The 10,000-nt window shown below is 31.9% G+C and overlaps 1 protein-coding gene and 1 pseudogene across 1 annotated transcript in view; both read right to left on the bottom strand.

Annotated features, from left to right (window-relative positions):
• LOC145291048 (beta,beta-carotene 15,15'-dioxygenase-like) overlaps positions 1-10,000 on the bottom strand; it is an 86,313-nt gene that overhangs the window by 23,684 nt on the left and 52,629 nt on the right. The window lies entirely within an intron of this gene.
• LOC145291773 (U2 spliceosomal RNA) lies at positions 3,379-3,512 on the bottom strand (annotated as a pseudogene).

Raw genomic sequence — 10,000 nt, 5'->3', positions numbered from 1 at the left:
ATACTCAACAAATTCTTTATCTACAGATTTTAAAATTTGTATATAGAGTATTCATACAAATAGAAATATATCTAGCATCATCTTTCTATTATATCTATAAAAGTGAGAATGTGTGTGTGTGTGTGAGCGAGAGAGAGAGAGAGAGAGAACAGTTCTCAACCTATACATTCAACAAATTTTTTATCTACAGATTTGAAAATTTGAATATAGGGTATTCAGAAATATCGAAATATATCTAGCATGATCTATTATATCTTTAAAAGTTAGAATGTGTGCGTGTGAGAGATAGAGAGAACAATTCTCAACCTATGCACTCTACAAATTTTTTATCTACAAATTAGAAAATTTGTATATAGGGTAGTCACACATATGGAAATATATCTAGCATAATCTATCTATTATATCTATAAAAGTTAGAATGTGTGTGTGTGAGGTAGCCAGAGAGAGAGAGAGAGAGAGAGTAAGAACAATTTTCAACCTATATATTCAACAAATATTTGATCTACAGATTAGAAAATTTGTAGATAGGGTATTCAGACATATGGAAATATATCTAGCATAATCTATCTATTATATCTCTAAAATTGAGAATGTGTGTGTGAGAGAGAGAGAGAACAATTTTCAACCTATATACTCAACAAATTTTTTTATCTACAGATTTGAAAATTTGTATATAGGGTATTCAGACATATGGAAATATATCTAGAGTAATCTATCTATTATATCTATAAAAGTGAGAATGCGTGTGTGTGTGAGAGAGAGCGACACAGAACAATTCTCAACCTATATATTCAACAAATTTTGTATGTACAGATCTGAAATATCACATTTGTATAGAAGTAGAAATCTTGATACCTACTCTGATACCTAATAAAAGAAAGGACACTCTTTAGGGCGGATTTTGATTATAACAAGTCACTAATTAGAAATTATAATAAACATTCTAATAATTTAAGAATTTTACCAAAATAAAATTGCATGGTAATCACCCAATTTCTGCCACAAAATTTTGATTGGCAGAACTCATAAACATAAAATATATATTTTCTAATTTCATCTTTTTTTTTTCTTTTTACATAATCTGGTTTGATGTTTTCCCAAATATTCAAATCACTATATTTTGCTGCTTAATATCAAATACAGCAACTGAGTTATTTTTATGCATCAAACAATTACATTTTCTCATTCATCCAAACTAATCACTGAACATCAATTTCATATTTTCTTCACTAAAATATTACTGTGCTTGATGTCATCAAGTGGAGCGGATCATTTTTTTTTCATTTGTTCACACATTTTTCCAATTTATATATATTTTAAAGATTCTTAGCCTATGTCATTGCATACCAATCTGTTTATTAAAAGTTAAGGTTCACTGTAAACACATATGTTACACCAAAATAAAAACGCTTCAGATAATGTCTTGATATTCAATTCAGTTTCTCACATGACATCTTATGAAGTTAGTAGAAATGTTACAGACTTTTGAATCTCAAACACTTTCAATACTGTGCACTGATATTTTCTTTTTTGCAATATAAGCACATTCATGATTTTTTTTACAAACGTTAAAAACTTTCACATTGTGTAGCAATATACTGAAACAATTATAAAAATATTTGTTTTTATTTTGAATGATGCAGGGCATCTGAAGAGAGATTTTTCTAACAAAATGAAAGTATAATTTTTAGCAATAGGTATCTAGGAAAAGGCCACTACATATGTTATAAGTTCCAAATTTCCACAACCTGGCAAATACTGGTACGTGCTAGCAAATTTAGATTTGCAATTACAAAATATGATTCTAATTTTTTCCTTTGCTCTTTATTCTAACACTACACTAAGTTTACTGTGTTATTTCGCTACAGTTGATATTGTGTAGAACAATAAGAAAATCATAGTGAACAATGCATTCAACAAAATTTCACACACATTTCTAGATACCTATATCTAATAAGTTCAAAAGAAAGGACACACTTAGGGAGGTATTTTGGTGGTCAAGTCACTAAAAAGAGATTAGCTGGTTTCCCGGCATAGCCCAGGATATAATAAAGATTGACTGAAATACATGTTCTAGCTGGTTTCTAGGCGTTGCCAGGGATGTAATATAGACACATTATGTTGTATATTACCTGTTCTCTTCTCCCTAAGGTAAAACAATTTCATATACATGCTGTAAATTACCTATGCTAGGGATAAAACATGAACAATATCAGTCCTAGGGTAGATAAAACAAATAATACATAGAGATGAAAGATTCCTCTCCCCTAAGAATCAAACATATGTTCAATATCTGCTTTTGTTTTTTCATTGTTTATACGGTCCCGAGCAACGCCGGGTAGCCCTGCTAGTCTATATATATAAAAGGCAAAAATCGGTGTGTATGTATGTATGTATGTATGTTTGTTTGTAACGCTAAAACTTTTGAAAGACGGAACCAGAGTTGACAAATTTGGTATCATATTGCACCTTGATCACCCGGATGACAAATATCGAAATTTCACGTCAAACGGACCAGTAGAAAGGGGTCAACTGATCGTTTTTCTCCTAGGGGGGCCCCCCAAAAAACCTGTCATGTTAACGTTATTCAATACGTGTCACGTGACGTGACGTCAGCTCAAACTTTTGACAGACACAACCAAAGTTGACAAATTATGTATCATATTGAACCTTGATCACCCGCATGACAAATATCGAAATTCCACACCAAACGGACCATTAAAAGGGGGTGAACTGATCATTTCTCTCCTAGGGGGGCCCCCCAAAAAACCTGTCATTTTAATGTTAATATTACATAATCCAAAAACGCTTAGTCATGTCACGTGACGTGACGTCAACATCCAGTAATGGCGAACAAATGTAAACAAACACTTTGTTTTACCGATACTTTTGTAATTTCTCTTCTGCTTTGTTCTAGAGATTATTAAACTCCATGACAATGTCTCCAACGTATTTAACTGGTTAAAAATAGTATTTATACAAGAGTTTTAACGAAAAATATCAGGAAAAAATGTACAGGAATAAAAAAAAATTCAGCTTTCAAAATATTCGTCGATAAAAAAACCGATCTTTATATTTACGCTAGCCATTTTGTATATTACCACGTGACCTGCTATCTCTTAAACTGGAGGGGGGGGATCCACTTGAATCCAACAAAACCAGTAATTTTTTTTTTCTATTATATATACATCATTTTCTATAAAATTAAGTGTAGACTTTATAATTAAAACAAAAAATGTTATTCATACTAAAAAAAAAAACGCTTAGTCATGTCACGTGACGTGACGTCAACATCCACTAATGGCGAACAATTGTACCTATTTACTATGCCTCCCCACGGGACAGAGTTAGACACCAGGGTCGTTTTTTAACGTGGAGAAAAGGTACAAAAATAAAAATTGTCTCAGTCGTGGAGGATTTCTCCTCCACCGAAAGAGAACAAGAAATAGAAGTGCAGCATCTGAAGAACAGATACTACACTTTGATCTTGACCAAAAGGCCAAGAATGCGAACAATTGTAAATAACAACTTTTTTCACAAAACCAACACCGTCTTTCTTTTTTTTTCTCTCTCTTTCTCTCTCTCACCCACTTACTCTTCCCTCTCTCTCACCCTCTTTCTCTTGACGTCACACCACTGTTAAACTGTGGGGGGGGGGGGAACACATTCCCAGGCATTATCTCCTATAGATGCACATTTTATTAGAAATTCAGCTTTCAAAATATTAGACGATAATAAAAATATAAAACCAACACCCTCTTTCTCTTTTCTCTCTCTCTCACCAACTTACTCTTCTCTCTCTCTCACCCTCTTTCTCTTGACCTCCTACTACTGTTAAACTGTGTGTGTGTGGGGGGGGAAGAGGCAGCTTGAAAACCAACAAAAACAGTGCACAGTTTCCCAAGCATTTGGGGTGGGAAGGGGGGGGGGAAGAAGCCGAGCGCACAGTTTCGTGTGAGAGAGAGAGAACAATTCTCAACCTATATACTCAACAAATTTTTTATCTACAGATTTGAAAGTTTGTATATAGGGTATTCAGACATATGGAAATATATCTAGCATAATCTATCTATTATATCTATAAAAGTGAAAATGTGTGTGTGTGTGAGGTAGCCAGAGAGAGAGAGAGAGAGAGAGAGAGAGAGAGAGAGAGAGAGAGAGAGACAACAATTCTCAACCTATATATTCAATACATTTTTTATCTACAGATTTGAAAATTTGTATATAGGGTATTCAGACATATGGAAATATATCTAGCATAATCTATCTATTATATCTATAAAAGTGAAAATGTGTGTGTGTGTGTGTGTGTGTGTGTGTGTGTGTGTGTGTGTGTGTGCGTAAGAGAGAGAGAGAACAATTCTCAACCTATATACTCAACGTATTTTTATCTACGGATTTTAAACTTTGTATATAGGGTATTCAGACATATAGAAATATATCTAGCATAATCTATACATTATATCTATAAAAGTGAGAATGTGAGTGTGTGAGAGAGAGAGAACAATTCTCAACCTATATATTCAACAAATTTTTTACCTACAGATTTGAAAATTTGTATATTGGGTATTCAGACATATGGAAATATATCTAGCATAATCGATCTATTATATCTATAAAAGTCAGAATGTTTGCGTGTGGTTGTGTGTGTAAGGTTGCGAGAGAGAGAGAGAGAACAATTCTCAACCTATCTATTCAATAAATTTGTTATCTACAGATTTGACCGTTTGTATATAGGGTATTCAGACATATGGAAATATATCCAGCATAATCTATCTATTATATCCATAAAAGTGAGAATGTGTGCGTGAGAGAGAGAGAGAGAGAGAGAGAGAGAGAGAGAGAGAGAGAGTAAGTACAATTCTCACCCTATATATTCAACATATTTTTTATCTACCGATTAGAAAATTTGTATATAGGGTATTCAGACATATGGAAATATATCTAGCATAATCTATCTATTATATCTAGAAAAGTGAGAATGTGTGTGAAAGAGAGAGAGAGAAGAGAGAGAGAGAGAACAATTCTCAACCTATATATTCAACTAATTTTTATGTACAGATCTGAAAATTTGTATACAGGGTATTCAGACATATGGAAATATATCTAGCATAATCTATTATATCTATAAAAGGTAGAATGTGTGTGTGTGTGTGTGAGTGAGTGAGTGAGTGAGTGAGTGAGAGAGAGAGAGAGAGAACAATTCTCAACCTATATACTCAACAAATTTTGTATCTACAGATTTGATAATTTGTATATAGGGTATTCAGACATAAGGAAATATATCTAGCATAATCTATCTATTATATCTATAAAAGTGAGAATGTGTGTGAAAGAGAGAGAGAGAGAACAATTCTCAACCTATATATTCAACAAATTCTATCTTTACAGATTTGAAAATTTGTATATAGGGTATTCAGACATTTGGAAATATATCTAGCATAATCTATTATATCTATAAAAGTGAGAATGTGTGTGTGAGAGAGAGAGAAAGAACAATTCTCAACCTATATACTCAACAAATTTTTTATCTACAGATTTAAAAATTTGTATATAGGGTATTCAGACATATAGAAATATATCTAGCATAACCTATCTATTATATCTATAAAATGACCATGTGTGTGTGTGTGAGAGAGAGAGAGAGAGAGAGTCAGAGAGAGAGAGAGAACAATTTTCAGCTTGTGTGTGTGTGAGAAAGAGAGAGAGAGAAAGAGAGGAAGGAAAATTCTCACCCTATATATTCAACAAATTTTTTATCTACATATTAGAAAATTTGGATATAGGGTATTCAGACGTATGGAAATATATCTAGCATAATCTATCTATTATATCTATAAAAGTGAGAATGTGTGTGTGAGAGAGAGAGAAAGAGAGAGAGAGAGAACAATTCTCAACCTATATATTCAACTAATTTTTTATCTACAGATTTGAAAATGTGTATATTGGGTATTCAGACATATGTAAATATATCTGGCATAATCTATGTATTATATCTATAAAAGTGTGAATGTGAGTGATGGAAAGAGCAAAAAATTCTCAACCTATATAACCTATAAAAGTGAGAATATGTGTGAGAGAGAGAGAGAGAGAGAACAATTCTCAACCTATATATTCCACACATTTTTGGGCACAGATTTGGAAATTTGTATATAGGGTAGGCAGACATATAGAAATATATCTAGCATAATCTATCTATTATATCTATAAAAGTGAGAACTTGTGTGTGTGTGTGTGTGTGTGTGTGAGAGAGAGAGAGAGAACAATTCTTAACCTACATACTCAACAAATTTTTTACCTACAGTTTAGAAAATTTGTATATAGGGTATTCAGACATATGGAAATATATCTAGCATAATCTATCTATTATAACTACAAAAGTTAGAATGTGTGTGTGAGAGAGAGAGAGAGAACAATTCTAAGCCTATATATTCAACAAATTTTTTATCTACAGATTTGAAACTTTGTATATAGGGTATTCAGACATATGGAAATATATCTAGCATAATCTATCTATTTTATCTATAAAAGTGAGAATGCGTGTGTGTGAGATAGCGAGAGAGAGAGAGAGAAAAAGAGAGAGATAAAAATTCTCAACCTATACATTCAACAAATTTTTTATCCACAGATTTGAACATTTGTATATAGGGTGTTCAGACATATAGAAATATATCTAGCATAATCTATCTATTATATGTATAAAAGTGAGAATGTGTGTGTGTGTGAGAGAGAGGACAATTGTCAACCTATGTATACAACAAATTTTTTATCTACAGATTTCAAAATTTGTATATTGGGCATTCAGACATATTTCAATATATCTGCCATAATCTGTCTATTATATCTATAAAAGTGAGAATGTGTGTGATAGAGAGAGAGAGAACAATTCTCAACCTATATACTCAACAAATTTTTTATCTACAGATTTGAAAATTTGTATATAGGGTATTCAGACATATGGAAATATATCTAGCATAATCTATTATATCTATAAAAGTGAGAATGTGTGTGTGTGTGAGAGAGAGAGAGAGAGAGAGAGAGAGAACAATTCTCAACCCATATACTCAACAAATTCTTTATCTACAGATTTTAAAATTTGTATATAGAGTATTCATACAAATAGAAATATATCTAGGATAATCTTTCTATTATATCTATAAAAGTGAGAATGTGTGTGTGTGTGAGCGAGAGAGAGAGAGAGAGAGAGAGAGAACAGTTCTCAACCTATACATTCAACAAATTTTTATATATAGGGTATTCAGAAATATCGAAATATATCTAGCATAATCTATTATATCTTTAAAAGTTAGAATGTGTGTGTGTGAGAGATAGAGAGAACAATTCTCAACCTATGCACTCTAAAAAATTTTATCTACAAATTAGAAAATTTGTATATAGGGTATTCACACATATGGAAATATATCTAGCATAATCTATCTATTATATCTATAAAAGTTAGAATGTGTGTGTGAGGTAGCCAGAGAGAGAGAGAGAGAGAGAGAGAGAGAGTAAGAACAATTTTCAACCTATATATTCAACAAATATTTGATCTACAGATTAGAAAATTTGTATATAGGGTATTCAGACATATGGAAATATATCTAGCATAATCTATCTATTATATCTCTAAAATTGAGAATGTGTGTGTGAGAGAGAGAGAGAGAACAATTTTCAACCTATATACTCAACAAATTTTTTTATCTACAGATTTGAAAATTTGTATATAGGGTATTCAGACATATGGAAATATATCTAGAGTAATCTATCTATTATATCTATAAAAGTGAGAATGCGTGTGTGTGTGAGAGAGAGCGACACAGAACAATTCTCAACCTATATATTCAACAAATTTTTTATGTACAGATCTGAAATATCACATTTGTATAGAAGTAGAAATCTTGATACCTACTCTGATACCTAATAAAAGAAAGGACACTCTTTAGGGCGGATTTTGATTATAACAAGTCACTAATTAGAAATTATAATAAACATTCTAATAATTTAAGAATTTTACCAAAATAAAATTGCATGGTAATCACCCAATTTCTGCCACAAAATTTTGATTGGCAGAACTCATAAACATAAAATATATATTTTCTAATTTCATCTTTTTTTTTTCTTTTTACATAATCTGGTTTGATGTTTTCCCAAATATTCAAATCACTATATTTTGCTGCTTAATATCAAATACAGCAACTGAGTTATTTTTATGCATCAAACAATTACATTTTCTCATTCATCCAAACTAATCACTGAACATCAATTTCATATTTTCTTCACTAAAATATTACTGTGCTTGATGTCATCAAGTGGAGCGGATCATTTTTTTTTCATTTGTTCACACATTTTTCCAATTTATATATATTTTAAAGATTCTTAGCCTATGTCATTGCATACCAATCTGTTTATTAAAAGTTAAGGTTCACTGTAAACACATATGTTACACCAAAATAAAAACGCTTCAGATAATGTCTTGATATTCAATTCAGTTTCTCACATGACATCTTATGAAGTTAGTAGAAATGTTACAGACTTTGGAATCTCAAACACTTTCAATACTGTGCACTGATATTTTCTTTTTTGCAATATAAGCACATTCATGATTTTTTTTACAAACGTTAAAAACTTTCACATTGTGTAGCAATATACTGAAACAATTATAAAAATATTTGTTTTTATTTTGAATGATGCAGGGCATCTGAAGAGAGATTTTTCTAACAAAATGAAAGTATAATTTTTAGCAATAGGTATCTAGGAAAAGGCCACTACATATGTTATAAGTTCCAAATTTCCACAACCTGGCAAATACTGGTACATGCTAGCAAATTTAGATTTGCAATTACAAAATATGATTCTAATTTTTTCCTTTGCTCTTTATTCTAACACTACACTAAGTTTACTGTGTTATTTCGCTACAGTTGATATTGTGTAGAACAATAAGAAAATCATAGTGAACAATGCATTCAACAAAATTTCACACACATTTCTAGATACCTATATCTAATAAGTTCAAAAGAAAGGACACACTTAGGGAGGTATTTTGGTGGTCAAGTCACTAAAAAGAGATTAGCTGGTTTCCCGGCATAGCCCAGGATATAATAAAGATTGACTGAAATACATGTTCTAGCTGGTTTCTAGGCGTTGCCAGGGATGTAATATAGACACATTATGTTGTATATTACCTGTTCTCTTCTCCCTAAGGTAAAACAATTTCATATACATGCTGTAAATTACCTATGCTAGGGATAAAACATGAACAATATCAGTCCTAGGGTAGATAAAACAAATAATACATAGAGATGAAAGATTCCTCTCCCCTAAGAATCAAACATATGTTCAATATCTGCTTTTGTTTTTTCATTGTTTATACGGTCCCGAGCAACGCCGGGTAGCCCTGCTAGTCTATATATATAAAAGCCAAACGTCTGTGTGTATGTATGTATGTTTGTTTGTAACGCTAAAACTTTTGAAAGACGGAACCAAACTTGACAAATTTGGTATCATATCGAAGCCCCATCACCCGAATGACAAATATCGAAATTTCACGTCAAACGGACCACTAGAAGTTGGTCAACTGATCAGTTATCTTCGAGGGGGGCCCCAAAAAACCTGTCATTATCTATATATATAAAAGACAAATGTTTGCTGGTAACGCTAAAACTTGAGATGAAAGATTCCTCTCCCCTAAGAATAAAACATATGTTCAATATCTGCTTTTGTTTTTTCATTGTTTATACGGTCCCGAGCAACGCCGGGTAGCCCTGCTAGTCTTCTATATATATAAAAGGCAAAAATCGGTGTGTATGTATGTATGTATGTATGTATGTTTGTTTGTAACGCTAAAACTTTTGAAAGACGGAACCAGAGTTGACAAATTTGGTATCATATTGCACCTTGATCACCCGGATGACAAATATCGAAATTTCACGTCAAACGGACCAGTAGAAAGGGGTCAACTGATCGTTTTTCTCCTAGGGGGGCCCCCCAAAAAACCTGTCAT

The sequence above is a fragment of the Euprymna scolopes genome, chromosome 12 (genome assembly GCF_053919585.1).
Source record: "Euprymna scolopes isolate OS-2025 chromosome 12, ASM5391958v1, whole genome shotgun sequence".
Lineage (NCBI taxonomy): Eukaryota > Metazoa > Mollusca > Cephalopoda > Sepiida > Sepiolidae > Euprymna > Euprymna scolopes.
Note: the sequence above shows the minus strand (reverse complement) of the source record. Positions and strands in the feature narration are given on the sequence as shown.